A 19,370-nucleotide genomic window follows, 5' to 3' on the forward strand; every position below is an offset into this window, starting at 1 on the left:
ATCCAGACTAATGACTTACTCATTTTTTCTCCTTGAATTTATTTGCTGCCCAAGCATAAAAATTTTCTCTGAATTTGTGGAGACTGTGTTTTTCAGGTTCTTACACAGAGAAGCCAATGGATGGAAAATGGTGCTGGGTTGTGGATGATGACCTAGTTCTGGGTTTGGAGTTTGAGGCCTGCAGTTGGGATGTAGGAGAACACCAAAAAATGACAGCTATTGTTTGTGACAGGGACTGTGCTTCTGCCCTATAACCTAGATACGAAACAAGTCCAGAGAGGTCAGAGCAACACATTCGTTTGTTGTTTAACCAGACTGACTTGAATAACTAAGGAAACGGGAAAGCAACAAAAAGCCTCTTTCTGCTACAGGCCAACCCTTTAGCTTGTGTACATGGACAAGAGCAAAATGGCAAGACTTAAGCAATTCATACGAAAACTCAGCTGCAAAACTTAATGATCAAAACTCTTTAAAAGCTGCACATGTACAGAGAATAGATTGATGGTTGCCAGAGGTGGACGTGGGGAGTGAGCAAAATGGATGAAGGGGGTTAAAAGATGCAAGCTTCCAGTCGTAAAATAAATAAGTCATTGGAGGTAATGCACAGCATGGTAACTCTAGTTAATGAAACTGTAGCATGTATTTGAAAGCTGCTGAGAGAGTAGATCTTAAACGTTCTCAGCACAGGAAAACATTTCATAACCATGGATGATAATGGATGTTAATCGGACGGGTGGTGATGATTTCATGATATATATTTATATAAAACTATGGAATCATTGTGTTGTATACCTGAAACTAATATGAGGTTATATGTCAATTAGGGCTTCCCAAGTGGCTCTAGCAGTAAAGAACCTCCTGCCAATGCAGAAGACAGAAAAGATGTGGGCTCAATCCCCAGGTCAGGAGGAGGGCATGGCAACCCACTCCAGTGTTCTTACCAGGAGAATCCCATGGACGGAGGATCCTGGCGGACTACAGTCCACAGGGCCACAAGGAGTCGGACATGACTGAAGCAACTCAGCACGCGTGCATATGTGTCAAGTATATCTCAATTTTTAAAAAGCTGATTTTTCAAGATTATTTTTTTCTTATCTTTCCTATTCAGAATAATCGTGAAGTTTGAGGTTCAGACAGCTCCACAGTAACAACGACATGGGAGTACTTGTTCAAATGCCGACTCTGGACTCACGACACACCTATACGGGGCAGGTTCTGGCACCCTTCGGCTATCCTGATGCGAACTGAAGCTTGAGACTCACTGGTTTAGGGGAAGGTTTATAGTTATGAAGATGGACAACTGAATTTTAATTTTTTACTAAATAATGATACCCTCATTTGTCATTTCAATGAAATATTTGTTAAATAATGATATAGTTTCCACTTGAGGTAAAATCTTTGATGGCAACAATTTGTATCAACATCACAGATGATTCTCTCAGTTTGAAATGCCCTCACTAACTCTCTGTGAACATATCAACCTACTTGTTTCGACTGTAAACCCTGTAAATGGTATGTAATAATAACCACTATGGGAATTTTAAAGAAACTTAAGATAATTTAAAAAGCGCTTTATTATAGTAAATTATTGTTTATACACTGCTGCCAAAAATGATAATCAGTTCAGTTCAGGTCTTGCTCAGTTGTGTCCGACTCTTTGCGACACCATAGACTGCAGCACGCCAGGCCTCCCTGCCCCTCTCCAACTCCCTGAGTGTACTCAAACTCATGTTCACAGAGTCGGCGATGCCATTCAGCCATCTCGTCCTCTGTCATCCCCTTCTCCTCCTGCCTTTAGTCTTTCTGAGCATCAGGGTCTTTTCCAGTGAGTCAGCTCTTCCCATCAGGTGGCCAAAGTACTGGAGTTTCAGCGTCAACATCAGCCCTTCGAATGAACCTTCAGGACAGATAGCCTTTAGGATGGACTGGTTAGATCTCCTTGCAGTCCAAGGGACTCTCAAGAGTCTTCTCCAACACCACAGTTCAAAAGCATCACTTCTTCGGTGCTCAGCTTTCTTCACAGTCCCACTCTCACATCCATACATGACCACTGGAAAAAACATAGCCTTGACTACATGGACCTTTGTTCGCAACGTAATGTCTCTGCTTTTGAATATGCTATCTAGGTTGGTCATAACTTTCCTTCCAAGGAGTAAGTGTCTTTTAATTTCATGGCTACAATCACCATCTGCAGTGATTTTGAAGCCCAGAAAAATAAAGTCTGACACTGTTTCCACTGTTTCCCCATCTATTTTCCATGAAGTGATGGGACTGGATGCCATTATTTTAGTTTCCTGAATGTTGAGCTTTAAGCCAAATTTACACTCTCCTCTTTTACTTTCATCAAGAGGCGCTTTAGCTCTTCTTCACTTTCTGCCATAAGGGTGGTGTCATTTGCATATCTGAGGTTATTGATATTATTGATATTGGTTATTGATATTTCTCCCAGCAATCTTGATTCTAGGATTCTAGTAATTCCTCCAGCCCAGCATTTCTCATGATGTACTCTGCATATAAGTTAAATAAGCAGGGTGACAATATACAGCCTTGATGTACTCCTTTTCCTATTTGGAACCAGTCTGTTGTTCCATGTCCAGTTCTAACTGTTGCTTCCTGACCTGCATACAGGTTTCTCAGGAGGCAGGTCAGGTGGTCTGGTATTCCCATCTTTTTCAGAATTTTCCACAGTCAAAGGCTTTGGCATAGTCAATAAAGCAGAAAGAGATGTTTTTCTGGAACTCTTTTGCTTTTTCGATGATCCAGCAGATGTTGGCAATTTGATCTCTGGTTCCCCTGTTTTTTCTAATATCAGCTTGAACATCTGGAAGTTCACGGTTCAAGTATTGCTGAAGCCTGGCTTGGAGAATTTTGAGCATTACTTTACTAACATGTGAAGTGAGTGCAATTATGTGGTAGTTAGAGCATTCTTTGGCATTGCCTTTCTTTGGGATTGGAATGAAAACTGACCTTTTCCAGTCCTGTGGCCACTGCTGAGTTTTCCAAATGTGCTGGCATATTGAGTGTAGCACCTTCACAGCATCATCTTTTAGGATTTGAAATAGCTCCACTGGAATTCCGTCACCTCCACTGGCTTTGTTCATAGTGATGCTTCCTAAGGCCCCTTGACTTCACATTCCAGGATATCTGGCTCTAGGTGAGTAATCATACAATCATCATTGTCTGGGTCGTGAAGATCTTTTTTGTACGGTTCTTCTGTGTATTCTTGCCACATCTTCTTAATATCTTCTGCTTCTGTTAGGTCCATACCATTTCTGTCCTTGATTGTGCCCATCTTTCCATGAAATGTTCCCTTGGTATCTCTTAATTTTCTTGAAGAGATCTCTAGTGTTTCCCATTCTATTGTTTTCCTCTATTTCTTTGCACTGATCACAGAGGAAGGCTTTCTTATCTCTCCTTCCTTTTCTTTGGAACTCTGCATTCAAATGGGTGTATCTTTCCTTTTCTCCTTAGTTTTTCACTTCTCTTCTTTTCTCAGCTATTTGTTAAGGCCTCCTCAGACAGCCATTTTGCTTTTTTGCATTTCTTCTTCTTGAGGATGGTCTTGATCCCTGTCTCCTGTACAATGTCATGAACCTCCAACCATAGTCCCTCATGTACTCTATCAGATCTAGGCCCTTAAATCTATTTCTCACTTCCACTGTATAATCATAAGGGATTTGATTTAGGTCATACCTGAATGGTCTAGTGGTTTTCCCTACTTTCTTCAATTTAAGTCTGAATCTGGCAATAAGGAGTTCATGATATGAGCCATAGTCAGCTCCTGGTCTTGTTTTTGCTGACTGACAAAGAATATAGTCAATCTGATTTCGGTGTTGACCATCTGGTGATGTCCATGTGTAGAGTCTTCTCTTGTGTTGTTGGAAGAGGGTGTTGGCTACGACCAGTCCACTCTCTTGGCAAAACTCTATTAGCCTTTGCCGTCCTTCATTCCACATTCCAAGGCCAAATTTGCCTGTTCCTCCAGGTGTTTCTTGACTTCCTACTTTTGCATTCCAGTCCCCTATAATGAAAAGGACATCTTTTTTGGGTATTAGTTCTAGAAGGTCTTGTAGGTCTTCATAGAACCATTCAAATTCAGCTTCTTATACTTTAGAAAACTTGAAAACGAACTTCAAAAGGCTCAAGCTGATTTTAAAGTAACTAAACTACCTTTGAGAATTAAAAGTCTAATACCCCTTAAAGACGGCTTCCCAGGTGGTGCAATGGTAAATAATCCTTCTTCCAATGCAGGAGATCCAGGACACTCAGGTCCGATCCTTGGATCAGGAAGTAGGAGTATTACTCCTACCCTGGAGTAGGAAATGGCAACCCACTCCAGTATTCTTGCCTGGATAACCGCCTGGACAGAGTGAAGAAGGAATTCATAGGGCCTGGACTCCATCTTAGGCCTGTTCATGCTGATCATGCTCGGCCACCTTTCCAATGGACTCTGAACTTTCTGTTTAGTGCCTATGAAAATAACAAAAGGATAAGACCCCCTCCAGACAGGGGAACCTTGAAGATCGTACCTAGGTTACTCATTGCCTAAGAGAGAACACACACTAATCACCCCTTCCTCCAGACAGGCCACAATTTTTTCTGTATCTATCGGAGTGTAACCTCGGGTTTATTGATTATTGGCTAATTGTTTGACTGTTTGAGCACATGAGCACACAGCACGTGAATGATGGGGTTATTGGGATTGTATTTTCCTTGGTTTATGTAAGTCTCAAGGAATTTGGAGTGGTGGGTTTAGACAGGTACACATGGGGTATAAAAGATTTTCACAAGTGCTGGTCAGGGTCCTTGACTAAGGAGACTCTGCCTTGGGCCCGCTGGTGTAATAAACTGCACTCCGCTATCTGCATTGTCCTTCTGAATGAGTTTGTTTCCCTGAATGCTTGGCTACAAGAAGAGGAGCCTGGTGGGCTACAGATCGTGGGGTTGCAAACAGTTAGACATGGCGAAGCGACTAAGCATACACACTGATTAAAGAAAGATAACGAAGTATGAAATTGAAGTTTCCCTGTATGACTGACAGCAACCTGTGCCCATGACAGTGTCTGACCTCTATGGCTGGACCAAGAAGGCACTGGAGCTGCCACCTTAGGCCCTCAAACTTCTCTGCAAGCATGCTCAGTCACTTCAGTAGTGTCCGACCCTTTGAGACCCCAGGCTCCTCTGTCCATGGGATTCTCCAGGCAAGAATACTAGAGAGGGTTGCCATGCCCTCCTCCAGGGGATCTTTCCCAACCCAGGGATCAAACTCGGGTCTCCTGCATTGCAGGTGGATTCTTTACTGCTGAGTTACCGCGGAAGCCCCAAACTTCTCTAAAAGAGGCCAAATGTAAGGCTGGGGAAACTCTCAAGCCGCCCTGAGAAGAGGCTGAGCAGGGAAGTAACTGAGGCCTCCCACCGGACACCAGCCCCAGCCAGCGAGCCTGAGGGTGAGCTTCCGGGAAACAGACCCTCCAAGCTCAGCCATGCTATCCTGTGACTGCAGCACCAGACGCAGAAACCACACTCTGGAAAAGCCCTGAGCCAGAGCCGCCACACCGCTGCCGAGGACTCCTGGGCCACAGAATCAGGAGAGGTGTACATGATACATTGCTGCTGTTTTTAAGCCACTGCTTTGTGGTAATATTTAAAACCAGTATTGGTAGTCACTCAGTCGTGTCCAACTCTTTGCGACCCTGTGGACTGTAGTCCACCAGGCTCCTCTGTCGGTGGGATTCTCCAGGCAAGAGTACTGGAGTGGGTTGTCATGCCCTTCTTCAGGGGATCTTTTCAACCCAGGCCTCGAACCCAGGCCACCTGCACGGCAGGCAAACTCTTTACCATCTAAGCCACTGGGGAAGCCCTATTCAATAACTGATACAACTAGGAATTGTTTTATGACAATGAATTTGACAACCGAATTCTAAAAACAGAAATTCCTTAAAAAATACAACCAACCACATCTGATGCAAGAAAGTTTGGACACCTAACAACCTGCAATTTATTAAAGACATTAAATGTGTATTAAAATGTTCCCACAAAGAAACTTCAGGCGCTGATGACTTTACACTGATGAAGTCTCTCAAAGTTGTACAAATTATACCCATTCCACACACACTCTTGCAGAAAAAGAAGAGGAAAAAACGCTGCCAGACTCACTTGCCAAGGTCTGTATAGTTCAGATACCATACCCAGGAAAGACAGTAAAAGGAAAGTAAGCCATAGACTAATATCCTTCATGAATGGAAATTAAAATATTATTAAGAAAATATTAATATATTGAATCAGGTTATAAATAGAATAATGCATCATAACAAATGGAATTTTTCTCAGGAATGCAAAGTTGAATTAGCACTCCAAAATCAATTAATAGAAAATGTTCTGGAATTAGATTTTGCACCATGAAATGAATAGACTAAAAACTACTAAATAGTATACCTGAGAATGATAAACTTTAATGGTATGTAAGTTATTTCTCAATAATGCTACTATAAAAAGTTCAATTAGTATAAATCACCAAATTAACTGAAAAGGGAAAGAAAATTTATGTGATTATCATAAAAGATGAATAAAAATTATTATTCAGTAAAAGTAATTTCATGAAAAAAATCTCAGAAAACTACAATTAGAAGTTCAACTCGATAAAAAAATCTATGAAAAGAAACTACAGGTAACATTGTACTCGATGGTAAATGCTTAACGCTTTTTTTCTAAGAGTAAGAACAAGGCAAGAGTATCTGCTCTCATCATATCTATTCATCATTGTACTAGAGACCATAGATAAGACAAGAAAAGCAAACAAAAGGAAGAAGGAATATTGTCTTTATTCAGAGTCAACATATGGTCTGCAGAGAAAGCCCCTAAAAATCTACCCAAAAAAAGCTACTACAATCAATGAATTCAGCAATTTTTCAAAACAAAATGTTAATTCACAAATTAATATATTTTATATATTTATGTACTTGCATATATTAGAGAAAAACACTGGGAACTGACATTGAAGTACAAAAGAAACACATTTCTAATAAGAGAGGCATTCACTTTCAGCCGAGATGGAATAACAGGAACCAGATTTGACCTTCTGCCTGAAAAATTTTTTTTAAAGGACAAAATATGAAACAAAAGTTTTCAAGATGTCAGACATCAGATAAAGAAGGACGAGGATCCTGAGAGCTGGAAGAAAGGAGATGACAGTACAGCGGCTCCGTCCCACTGCCAAGAGAGTCTGCAGACTGTGCGGAGGAAGAGGGAGAATACAGAGATAGCGGCAGAGCCTGGTGACTCCCTGAGCTAAGAGGCTCGAGATAAGCATCTGGGGAAACCAAGGCAGCCAGACTCTGCAGGGCTGTGTACTGGAGAGGAGGAGATCGCAGACAGCAAGCATGCGGCTTCTGCAGAGGGCTTCCCTGGACACACAGTAGACTCCATGCATGTGAGGAAACCACCAGAACCCAGGAAAGAACCACAGGAAGCATTAGAGGCACCAGTTCCCCACCCTCACCCAGGCCTAGGAGGTGCCAGTCCCCGCCCAGCAGAGTGGAGAACCTCATGATTCCCTGGGCTTTGAGTAGATGCCCTGGGTCCTGGACCCAGCTACGCCTTTAGTCTCCCTGCCCAACAAACTTGAAGTCAAGACTCCTACAGATCAAACTGTTTCCAAGTCATTTAACTGCCTCTCACTACAAAGTTTAAGAATATTTAGAGAGATGCAACAATATCCATGTAAATTTCACAGCACTTACAAGTTTAAAAAACATTACCAGACAGGCTGTAATGGACTACTATATGGCTGTGACAGAGACGTAAGGTGAGGAAGATCTCATTGAGATAGTGTGGGATGATTTCCAGGATATACTCAAGTGAAAAATGCAAAGCCTGAAATAATTGTCTCTAGCGTGTTAACATTTTATATGAGAAAGGAATAGAAGGCAATATTCTGGTATCTGATCATTTGTCTAATAATGATTCTCTGTTTTCCTTTGTTCCTAAAGAAGGTGTTCAGGAGAGAGAAACTAGAAACTAAAGAGGTTGATTACCTCCTGGGGTCTTAGGGAAAGGATTGGGGAAAATGGGATGAGGGAATAAGGCAGCAGGCATGAAAAGCCGGGGTGGGGGTGGGGTGGGCACGCACTTGCCTGAATGTAACTTTCCATGTAACTGACTCTTAGAACCACGCTATCCATATATCCTTCCCAAACCCTCAAGTTTAAATCCTTTATTTAAAGCACACAGAACATGAGGGTAACTCAAAATGGAATACAAACACTAGCCAAGGGACCTAACAGGACGACAAATAAGTAATGGCCACACTAAAAGGTGTGGAGGGAGGAGGGCCATCCAAGCAGCCTTGGAGAACTGCACCTTCCTTGCCTGGATATTGGAAGACTAAGGACAAAAAGAACTGTAAACACTGTGAAATTTTCACCCAGTTAGTGAAAGTTTTGGGTTTTGTCTTTACATGGGGGTAAAATCTCCATCTTTCTTTAAAGTCTTGCAATTCTGAAACTACTTTCTGTTAATATTAGACTTGAACCAAAAAGTGAAGAGACTGTAGACAATGGGAGGTAGGGTTCCTCAGTGTTAGAAAAAGAATGTATAAATTAGGAAAAAAGAAAGACTTAAATAAACACAATGGTATCATAGTAGAACCAGAGAGGGCAGGAATGAATTCAAGAGTGTTCATCTTATCTATGTAGACATGTGTGTATGTGTGGATTAGTACAGGTGGTGCTGGGGGTAAAGAATCCACCTGCCAGTGCAGGAGACAGAGACACAGGTGTGATCCCTGGGTTGGGAAGATCCCTTGGAGAAGGAAATGGCAGCCCACTCCAGTGTTCTTGCCTGGAGAATTCCATGGAGAGAGGAGCCTGGTGGGTCACAGTCCATGGGGTTGCAGAGTCGGACACAACTGAGCATGCACGCATGCACACGTGGATTAGTACACACGCATGAAGTACCCAGCTCTGCCCGAGTGGAGAGCAGAGCAACGGTGCCGCAGGAACAGTGAGCACAGCTAACACTCAGATACTGTCTCCAAGCACTGTATTAAAATGAAAGGAAGCAGGGCTCCTCAGAAAAGTGATTCATTTCACAGCTGGGCCATCACAAACATAAAATGAGCCACACACGTCACGTGGTGCCAGAAGGAAAGGGGATGCTCAAAAAGTCTTGGCGACAGAACACACCAGTCCACCCAATGGAGCACTTCATGGCCCAGCTGGAAAAGTGTTGGCACCAGAACGTTAGCCACAAGACTGGACTTGATTCTGGAATAAACCCCCATGAGTCCAAACTGATGCAGATCAATAGTAGAATAAATACATACGTAGAGGTGAAGAGATAGTTCTTCTGCACAGCAATATTTAAGTTAATAAATGTAGAAGAGAAGAATTGTCATTAGGGAAATGCCACAGAAATAAAGGATGTAGAAAGATCTTGTAAATATTAGCAGCTACAAGTCCCAATGTAGTTTGCATACAATAAAATGCCCTGGGACTCCCCTGGTGGTCCAGTGGTGAAGACTTCCCCTTCCACTGCAGGGGGCATGGGGTCCATCCCTGGCTGGGGAATCTAAGATCCTGCATGCTACACAGAGCGGCCAAAAAAAGAAACTATCTTAAAAAAATAATAAATAGCAAAGTAGAATGCCCTATTTGCATATAAACAATTCAGTGGCTTTTGACAAATACATATTCATATTTAGCCACCATGAAAATCGTGATTTGGAATATTTCTATCACATGAAAAAGCTTCCACCTACCACTCTGCAGTTAACCTCTCCCATCCATGGCCCAAGACACCCACTGTTTGCTTTCTTTCACTGTAAATTAGTGCTGCTTTTTCTAGGATTTTATATCATATTATTCTAAAAGCTTTCTGACCGACACTGTAAAGTCAACCAACACACTCTAAAGAAAAACCACGAACATATGAAATCATCACATGTAATTTCTAGGTCTCCACCTGGGCTTCATAAGGAGCTAGACTCTCCCTGGATGAGTCCAGGTCCAGGAAGAAAACTGTTCTCTGTGTCACACTGTCCATCAGATGAAACTGAACATGGGAAGGATTAGCTGCTACTAGCCCTGGGGTGGGAAGGACAGCAGAGGCGAGGCCACAGCCACGCTGGACTGAGACTGGATCTGGGGCTGGAGCTGCAGGAGAGGGTCAGGACCAGGCAGCAGATGATGTGACAGCCCAGAGCTGGGTGACATTGTCCAGCTGCAACCTCTCCGCCTCCTGTGAGTTGATCACAGCCGGAAGCCAGAAGCCTAGAAAGGCAGCTGGGCAGGATCAGCCCTGTGGGGAGGCCAGGGAAGGCCAGGAGGTGAACCTCAGGCCACACAGGCAAGTGGCCAGCCCACTCCCAGTGGGACGTGCTTCTTTGCCTTCGGTTGTGAGAAACTGAAGGGGAGATGGGCTGTTGTGGAAGGTATGAGGTTCTAAATTTTATACCTTGTTACAGGGAAGAGCCAATTCTGACTCCACGATGGATCTGTTTCTTTGATTTTAACCTTTGGTTTTCACTGCTTTTGTAATTATAGTCATACACAATGACCTGCCTAGGGCTGCCCCGCCAAACCCCCCGCCTCCCCCCTTGAAGAGATTAACATATCCCCTCCAAGAGGCTGGCCATTCCAGGAGATATTTGCAAGATAATGCAAGTCTTTACTTCCTCAACTCCTCCCCAACTCTGTCCTATAAAAAGAACCTGGTATCCAGACCCCAACAAAATGGTTATTTTGAGATATTAGTCTGCCATCCTCTAGGTCAGCCAGCTTTCTGAATAAAATCATGCTCCCTGCCTCAACACCTCATCTCTCGGCTAATTGGCCTGTTGTGGCAAGTAGACTGAGCTTGGACATGGCAATATCCTGACCTTCCTGATCAAGGTAAATGGGGAGGGATCCTTTGGTTTCAAAATACCTCCCCCAGGGTGTTTCATAACAGAATGCAAAGCTGCCAAGAACTTATCTCAGAATCCGTGCCAGGTGAATGTGAAGTAATTTCTGGGCTTCAGATCTTACCTTGGTGGGTCATTCCATTTTGAGTAGAAAATGAAGTCAATCGTAAGTGAAAAAAGAACAAGTATATAAACATCTGAGCATTCCTCTTGGTAACATTAAATAGAGCAGGGAGATGGATAGAAGCCTGGCCAAGGCATTTATCTTTTAGAAATGCTGAAGTATCACTAAGCAAATAATAAGCCAGAAAAAGCAAACATTCATTTTCCTGCCATTTCTGGGTGTGATCCTAATTCCTTCAATTCAGCATATTTGTGAGCTGCCTTGCCCTCTTTCCTGCATTCTCCCAATTCCTGCGTCCTTGAGGGATACGGTCCTTTCACATGTGTATTTTTTGTGCTTAATAAAGTCAGAGCTGACCCCGCTTGTGCTCTCCAGGGAGTAATAGCTTGGCTGTTGTTATTGATTCTGTTGCTAAGGTCCCAGAATTTGCTGATGCTCCCCTGTGGGAGTGGAGAAACATGTTCTTATACTTTTCCCATAAACCAGATGTTTTCTTTAACTCTTACATCTTTGAAATAGTTTCTCTTGAGAAAAGGGGGGGGGGGGGGAGGATTAGAACAGGCTTGAGATCCCAGTTCTTATTTTCTCAGCATACCACAAGCACACGCCCGGAAGAGCGGGCAGAGAATTCAGGCTGCAGGCGCCCCAGTGTGCGCCACGCCTCTGATAAAGGACACACGGAATTAAAAGGAAAGCGTGTTGCTTCGGCGGGCTTCCCAGTGGTGCTAGTGGGAAAGAACCCGCCTGCCAATGCAGGAGATATTAAGAGATGTGGGTTCGATCCCTGGGTCAGGAAGATCCCCTGGAGAAGGTCAGGGCAACCCACTCCAGCATTCTTGCCTGGAGAATCCCCATGGACAGAGGATCCTGGCAGGCTACAGTCCATAGGGCCGCAGAGTCAGGCAAGCCTGAAGCAACTTAGCATGCATGCACATGTTGATTTAGTTAATCATATTTTTCCCACCGTTCAGTGATTCCATCTCAATTACCATTGCTGTACTAACACTCCACACCAAACTTAGGTAAAACAACAACAATATTATTTCACAGATTTGGGGGCCAAGATTTTGGGTAAGGTTTAGCCAGGGCAGTTACCTGGGCTCAGCCAGGATTGTCATGTATGATGTATATGTGGAGTCTCTCCGGAGGGGCAGCTTCAGGGAAGCTGGATTTCCACTGTGGTGGCCTTCTCCCAGAATGAGTGTCCCAAAAGAACCAGGAGAATTCTGAGCAACCCTTTATGATGGCCTGACTTCAGTAGTTTCAAAACCTTGTATCTGCCAGTGCAGTGATTCTCAAACCAGGACCACGTTTGCCCCTAGGGGACATTGGGCAGTGTCTGAACATACTTTTGGCTTGCACAACTGGGAGGTTGCTGCCACTAGTGTGCCTCCAGCCCAGGAATGCTGCTAAATATCGGGCAGCGCACAGGACGGTCCTCCATCCCACAGCAGACAGACTCCTTGGTCCAAAACATCAATGATGTTGAGGTGAAGAGACCCAGACAACGGTACAGATGAACTTATTTGCAAAGCAGAAATAGAGACACAGACATGGATCCAAAGGTGGGGAAGAAGGGGTGGATGGGATGAATTGAGAGACTGTGACGGACATATATACACTATTGGTACTATGTATAAAATAGATAACTAATGAGAACCTGCTGCATAAAACGGGGAACCCCACCTCAAGGCTCTGTGGCCTGCTCCTGAAGGAGAAGGAAATCCAAAACGGAGGGGATATGTGTATACATACAGCTGATTCACTCTGTTGTACAGCAGAAACTAACAGAACATTGTAAAGCAGCCATTCTCCAATAAAAAATAATTAAACATAAAAGACCCAGCCATAGCTGCCAGATTTAAGAAAGGGAACATGGATCTTGATCCTTGATGAGAAAAGAGTGAAAAAAAACATGTGGACAGTTTATCAAAAACTACCACAAAGTTGTTCATTTACATTGTTTTGTAAATCAAATACCAAGTCTCCTGGTAATTCAATTCACGGGCAGTAAATTAGAGAAAATAAAAGCTGTAACAGTTTCAAAGCCATGTTAAACATAAATGTAAATCCCTGGATCCAGTCACACGGTCAAGCAGGACAGCCAGGCCCAAATATCAGATGGACAATGTGATGTCCCCAAGCCATCCTGTGCTCTTAATTCCCATGACTCTACTTCATTTCAGGTATTCCAATGTTGTCCCGCTTTAGATGTATTATTTTTAGATGTTATTGTGATTATATTTAAACAATTTTCAAATTGACCTGCCTGAAATCTACATCCGGAAGCTCCAAGGAGGAAAACAGCAGCCCTGGGAGACAGAAGGGGATGCTCTGTGCCCAGTGGAGGCTTTGCCAGCTGGACCTCAGCAAGCAGGCGCTGTGGACGGTTTCTGCAGTCCCTGCACGCTGACGAGCACCTGCAGCGAGGACGAGTGTCCAGATGGCCCCCTGGCCCAGGGCGACGTGTGTGGCAGCAGTCACTGGAGGCAGCAGTGTCGACGAGAGAGCTGGTGGGTTTTATATGGGGAAAGCGCTAATTGCTCCTACACACTCTCTTCTTTCCTGGTTTCCTTTCTTTCTTTTCTTTAAAATTTTCTTTTAAATGTTCCTTCATCTGTGCCACATCTTTCCTATTGTCCTCAGCACTTGCTTTCTTATCGCCTCTTATTCAGTTGATAAGAGCGTAAGGATCTGGTTTCATTCCCACATTCATCAGATGTTTCTGGAGCAGCTCCAGTATTCCAGCTTCTGCACTGCATGTTAAAGAGTGTAGTAGCGACAGACAGACCCACATGCACTGTAGAAGCCCCTGCAATCACGGGCTCCACGGGGCCTAGTGAGAGACAAGGCCAACTGATGTTTTTATTACATATTCATACACATTGTACATATCTATAAGTATATAATGACGTGGGTTATAAGCAATAGAACAACCATCAACATGTTGAGTCTGGAAGCCTTCCTGGAGGAAGAGACATTGAAATGGAAAGCGAGCACCCAATGAACATGTTTGGAGGAGGGCTTTCCAAGCCGAGAAAGCAGAGTGGATGGAGTCCCTTTTTCAGGCTCAACATTATTGTTGTTCTTTCTCTTTGTTACTGGATTCTCTGCCTGCTTGTGTACAGGTTTAAGATGTAGAGACAAATTCTTAAATCGTTGCACAAAAGCAGCAAATAATATTAGCTCTGTGTTGTTGTTCAGTCACTAAGTTCTGTCCGACTCTTTGACCCCATGGACTGCAGCACACCAGGCTTCCCTGTTATTCACTATCTCCCAGAGTTTGCTCAAACTCATGTCCATTGAGAAGGTGATGCCATCCAACCATCTCAGCCTCTGTCACCCCCTTCTCCTGCCCTCAGCATCAGGGTCTTTATCAGGGTCTTATCTCTATAAATCTCTATTTTTCTGCATGTGCTTACTTGTAAAAAGTATCCTACTTTTTACAACCTCATGGACTGTAGCCTGCCAGGCTCCTCTGTCCATGGGGATTTTCCAAGCAAGAATACTGAAGCGGGTTGCCATTTCCTTCTCCAGGGGATCGTCCCAACCCAGGATCAAACCCAGGTCTCCTGCATTGCAGGCAGATTCTTTACCATCTGAGCCTCCAGAGATATGTGTCGTTTCCATCTTATATCCTTTTCACTTGTTCTGCACTATTTCTATAACCCAGGAAAAATTCATTTTGTCCCTCTTTGTTTTCAGTGATGTTTTCGATCGGCGATCAGCCTGAGGCTCAGCGATGATCTAAGGTGTGACTTTGGCCACACCTGAGGCAGATCCCAAGCTCTGAGCTGTCTGAGTTATCCATCACTTCTAACCACTTCCTATGCATATTCAGCAAAGTAGTCACGGAGCTGTTCTGTTTTTCTTCTCTGGCTAATCTACTGAATAACACATTTGTTGGTAATGTCAACAATGGCGTCTTAGCTGTCTTCACTTTTCAGAAGCTGCCTTTGTGAACAGTGCTTTGTTTCAGTCACTTCTGTGCAGAATAATGGACTTGCTCTTTGCCTCACTTAACAAAATCCTCCAGACTGGTTTGTTTCTAATTCCAGTTGTATGGAGACAGCCCTCCAAACTGCAGGACATTGATGCTTTAGGGATCATGATAAAAGAAGGAAGGCTTAAAGTGAGAAGGAAACGTACAGTTTGACAAAAATCTAGGTTTCTAGAAAAGAGCCTTCTTTTTTTAATAACCTGAGCAAGTACAGTGAAAACCAGTAAATGCCCTGGTAGAACCATGCTCTTTCTGTAACAGCTCAAGGTTTTTCACCAGTTATGTGGGTGCCCTGGTCCAGCCCTGGGCTATTCCTTACCATTCCCTTCACACTTCCCTCCATCACAGCCCCTGATCTGAGTCCTAGCTCTCACCCACCCTTCACATCTTAATTCCACTCTCACTGGGATTTTTATCCTCCTGACCGCTGATCTTGTCTTTGCTCCTCTTTCTGTCCTTCCCTCAGGCTTTCAACTTGATATATTATAACAACATCACAACTACAGGTTTGACTTAATCACTATCAAATATATCATTCCGATTCCAAAGCATGTGTTCTCAGACTACTTCGGGCTCTCATCATCGGACCCCCAGGACTCCCATTCCTAAAACTGCCCCCTGTCAAGGTTAGAGACCTAATATGCGTCATGGAAACCCCAAAGTGGGAATTTATCTGGAAACAATATAAGGCACTGGTTAAGACTGTAGACTCTAGAGTCAGACACTCTGGATTTAAATATGACCTCCCTGAATTGCCAGTTATGTGACATTTACAAGTTTAGTTAAAATCCTTTAGATTTAATTTTCTCATAAAATGTTGATGCTGACAGTATATACCTCCTGGGTTTATCAGAACTAAAGATAAAGAGAGAAGATGATTAGTCTATAGAGTTACTGTTGTTCAGTCATTAAGTCATGTCCGACTTTTTGTGACCCCATAGGCTGCAGCACACCAAGCTTCCTTGTCCTTCACTATCTCCTAAGTTTGCTCAAATTCATGTCCATTGAGTCAGTGATGCTATCCAACCATCTCATCCTCTGCAACATCAAACCAGTCAATCCTAAAGGAAATCAACAATGAATATTCATTGGAAGGACTGAAGCTGAAGCTCCAGTACTTTGGCTACCTGATGTGAAGAGTTGACTCATTGGAAAACAGCCTGATGCTGCAAAAAGATTGAGAGCAGGAGGAGGAGGGGGCAACAGAGAATGGATCTATAGAGAAACAGAAATCATAATTAATGGTAGTATTTTCCGTACTGGAAGTGATCAAACAGGAGATGACAAGAGTGAAGGCCGACATTTTAGGAATCAGTGAACCAAAATGGACTGGAATGGGTGAATGTAACTCAGATGACCATTATATCTACTACTGTGGGCAAGAATCCCTCAGAAGAAATGGAATAGCCATCATAGTCAACAAAAGAGTCCGAAATGCAGTACTTGGCTGCAGTCTCAAAATGACAGAATGATCTCTGTTCGTCTCCAAGGCAAACCAGTATCAAGATAATCCAAGTCTATGCCCCAACCAGTAATGCTGAAGAAGCTGAAGTTAAACGGTTCTATGAAGACCTACAAGACCTTCTAAAACTAATACCCAAAAAAGATGTCTTTTTCATTATAGGGGACTGGAATGCAAAAGTAGGAAGGCAGGAAACACCTGGAGTCACTGGCAAATTTGGCCTTGGAGTACAGGATGAAGCAGGGCAAAGGCTAATAGAGTTTTGCCAAGAGAATGCACTGGTTATAGCAAACACCCTCTTCCAACAACACAAGAGAAAACTCTACACATGGACGTCACCAGATGGTCAACACCAAAATCAGATTGATTATATTCTTTGCAGCCAAAGATGGAGATGCTATATACCGTCAGCAAAAACAAGACCAGGATCTGACTGTGGCTCAGATCATGAACTCCTTATTGCCAAATTCAGACTTAAATTGAAGAAAGTAAGGAAACCATTAGACCATTCAGGTATGACCTAAATCAAATCCCTTACGATTATATGGTGAAAGTGAGAAATAGATTTAAGGGACTAGATCTGATAGACAGAGTGCCTGATGAACTATGTATGGAGGTTCACGACATTGTACAGGAGACAAGGATCAAGGCCATCCCCAAGAAAAAGAAATGCGAAAGAGCAAAATGGCTGTCTGGGGAGGCCTTACAAATAGCTCTGAAAAGAAGAGAAGTGAAGCAAAGGAGAAAAGGAAAGATATACCCATTTGAATGCAGAGTTCCAAAGAAGAGCAAGGAGAGATAACAAAGCCTTCCTCAGTAATCAGTTCAAAGGAATAGAGGAAAACAATAAAATGGGAAAGACTAGAGAGCTCTTCAAGAAAATTAGAGATACCCAGGAAACATTTCATGCAAAGAAGGGCTCGATAAAGGACAGAAATGGTATGGACCTGACAGAAACAGACGATATTAAGAAGACATGGAAAGAATACGCAGAAGAACTATCCAAAAAAGATCTTCACAACCAAGATAATCACAATGGTGTGATCACTCACATAGAGCCAGACATCCTGGAATGTGAAGTCAAGTGGGCCTTAGGAAGCATCACTATGAACAAAGCCAGTGGAGGTGATGGAATTCCAGTGGAGCTATTTCAAATCCTAAAAGATGATGCTGTGAAGGTGCTACACTCAATATGCCAGCAAATTTGGAAAACTCAGCAGTGGCCACAGGACTGGAAAAGGTCAGTTTTCATTCCAATCCCAAAGAAAGGCAATGCCAAAGAATGCTCAAACTACCGCACAATTCCACTCATTTCACAGGCTAGCAAAGTAATGCTCAAAATTCTCCAAGCCAGGCTTCAGCAATACGTGAACCATGAACTTCCTGATGTTCAAGCTGGTTTTAGAAAAGGCAGAGGAATCAGAGATCAAATTGCCAACATCCGCAGGATCATGGAAAAAGCAAAAGAGTTCCAGAAAAACATCTCTTTCTGCTTTATTGACTATGCCAAAGCCTTTCATTGTGTGGATCACGATAAACTGTGGAAAATTCTGAAAAAGATGGGAATACCAGACCACCTGACCTGCCTCTTGAGAAACCTGTATGCAGGTCAGGAAGCAACAGTTAGAACTGGACATGGAACAACAGACTGGTTCCAAATTGGGAAAGGAGTATGTCAAGGCTGTATATTGTCATCCTGCTTATTTAACTTATACTCAGAGTACATAATGAGAAATGCTGGACTGGAAGAAATGCAAGCTGGAATCAAGATTGCTGGGAGAAATATCAATAACCTCAGATATGCAAATGACACCACCCTTATGGCAGAAAGTGAAGAAGAGCTAAAGCGCCTCTTGATGAAAGTAAAAGAGGAGAGTGTAAATTTGGCTTAAAGCTCAACATTCAGGAAACTAAAATAATGGCATCCAGTCCCATCACTTCATGGAAAATAGATGGGGAAACAGTGGAAACAGTGTCAGACTTTATTTTTCTGGGCTTCAAAATCACTGCAGATGGTGATTGTAGCCATGAAATTAAAAGACACTTACTCCTTGGAAGGAAAGTTATGACCAACCTAGATAGCATATTCAAAAGCAGAGACATTACGTTGCGAACAAAGGTCCATGTAGTCAAGGCTATGTTTTTTCCAGTGGTCATGTATGGATGTGAGAGTGGGACTGTGAAGAAAGCTGAGCACCGAAGAAGTGATGCTTTTGAACTGTGGTGTTGGAGAAGACTCTTGAGAGTCCCTTGGACTGCAAGGAGATCTAACCAGTCCATCCTAAAGGCTATCTGTCCTGAAGGTTCATTCGAAGGGCTGATGTTGACGCTGAAACTCCAGTACTTTGGCCACCTGATGGGAAGAGCTGACTCACTGGAAAAGACCCTGATGCTCAGAAAGACTAAAGGCAGGAGGAGAAGGGGATGACAGAGGACGAGATGGCTGAATGGCATCGCCGACTCTGTGAACATGAGTTTGAGTACACTCAGGGAGTTGGAGAGGGGCAGGGAGGCCTGGCGTGCTGCAGTCTATGGTGTCGCAAAGAGTCGGACACAACTGAGCAAGACCTGAACTGAACTGATTATCATTTTTGGCAGCAGTGTATAAACAATAATTTACTATAATAAAGCGCTTTTTAAATTATCTTAAGTTTCTTTAAAATTCCCATAGTGGTTATTATTACATACCATTTACAGGGTTTACAGTCGAAACAAGTAGGTTGATATGTTCACAGAGAGTTAGTGAGGGCATTTCAAACTGAGAGAATCATCTGTGATGTTGATACAAATTGTTGCCATCAAAGATTTTACCTCAAGTGGAAACTATATCATTATTTAACAAATATTTCATTGAAATGACAAATGAGGGTATCATTATTTAGTA

Source organism: Ovis canadensis, chromosome 19 (genome assembly GCF_042477335.2).
Source record: "Ovis canadensis isolate MfBH-ARS-UI-01 breed Bighorn chromosome 19, ARS-UI_OviCan_v2, whole genome shotgun sequence".
NCBI classification, from domain to species: domain Eukaryota; kingdom Metazoa; phylum Chordata; class Mammalia; order Artiodactyla; family Bovidae; genus Ovis; species Ovis canadensis.